The sequence below is a fragment of the Myotis davidii genome, unplaced genomic scaffold (genome assembly GCF_000327345.1).
Source record: "Myotis davidii unplaced genomic scaffold, ASM32734v1 scaffold1515, whole genome shotgun sequence".
Classification (NCBI taxonomy): domain Eukaryota; kingdom Metazoa; phylum Chordata; class Mammalia; order Chiroptera; family Vespertilionidae; genus Myotis; species Myotis davidii.
In genome coordinates this window covers 3,437-4,829 of record NW_006286971.1, presented here as the reverse complement: position 1 = coordinate 4,829, position 1,393 = coordinate 3,437, and the positions used below count along the sequence as shown (strand labels likewise).

The 1,393-nt window shown below is 37.9% G+C and overlaps 1 pseudogene; it reads left to right on the top strand.

Annotated features, from left to right (window-relative positions):
• The first annotated feature begins 212 nt into the window (after nucleotides 1–212).
• LOC102773509 lies at nucleotides 213–903 on the top strand (annotated as a pseudogene).
• The last annotated feature ends 490 nt before the right edge of the window (nucleotides 904–1,393 follow it).

Here is a 1,393-nt window from a genome sequence, read left to right as displayed (position 1 = left end):
TTTACCAATCTTTAAAGAGAGCCTTAAGTAAAATGTAGTTACATGTCTTTGCCACAATTAACCAAGATTTAAACAGTAAACAGTCTTTTAATAATAATTTAAGAGGTTATATCATTTCCATGCTGACATATTACACATTTCTTCTTCAGCCATATAAAAACAACTGAGGTTAGCCCTGTGGTGGCCATGTGCAGTTGCTGTGTGCAGTGGACATGGTTGCAGCTGTGGGCGTGGGCCTGGCGAGGCAGCTCTCCAGGGAGCAGGGCATCACCCTGCTGGGGAGTGCCAAAATCGTGCCTGAGTTCTTCTTACTTCATATCAGTGTGACATTTATCCATCTGAAACTTTTGCTCAAGTGCAGAAATATGGACTCACCTTTCTTGTAACTACCTATTGTGAGCTCTTAAAAAAATCCAAGTAATGTGGTGGAACAACTAAAAGATTGCTTATTCAAGTGCTCAGTTCAGAAACTGGTTGTAGTCATCTCAAATACTGAACATGGTGAGGGCCTTGAAAGATGGCCGTTTGATATTGAGTATGACAAGGCTGCCAAAGATGACAGCCTTTTCTTCAGAAAAATCTCAGAAAGCTAGTCAAGATGAAGTTCGCTGGGCAATCAGACAGAACAAAGCTAGAGCGACATTCCTGCCACAGCTAAGACTTTCCTGTTCATTTGATCTGCTGATCTATCAGACAAAGATTTGGTTGTACCCGAAAAGTGAGAAGTGTCCGGTACCATAGTTCATTACCAATTCTGAGCAAGCTTGTCCGTGTTCCTTCACTATTACAATCCACAAAGTAAACAGTAAGGTGGCCAACAAAATATTGTCCATGACTGGGGTTGGGGCAAGAACAATAATGGAATTCACAAATGTGTGCTTCCTGAAACCAAGTCAGCTATAGTTCATGTTTTATTTCACTGATTAATTTTTAGATGGGGAAAATGTAACACTCTATTTTACTGAGTTGTGCATAATTGTTCCATCTTTTGATTCCTGTTTGACTTTTCATAGGGTTTATCATATTTTTTTGCACATGGTTCAAAAGGGAACCAGCCGATCACATCGGCATTGCAATGTCAATTCTTTTGAAGATGGTAACTGAGGGTGGAAAAATTGTTTGCTATAGACCTAAATGCCTTCCTGAATCAGAACTTTTGCTCAAGTAGCTTGACTCGGAATATAGGTAAATATGAAACACAATAAAACAAGTATGAATATTCATAATCTTTGTTTTGGTCCTAACATAACAGATACTACACAATAATAAAATATTGCTAGTAGGGCCTTTTGCCATTTATTTCATTTGTATAGTTTCCATATTGAAAAAAATATCCAATTATTTGATTTTGATGTATATACTTTACACTTGCAAAGTTGTCGCTATTTCTACT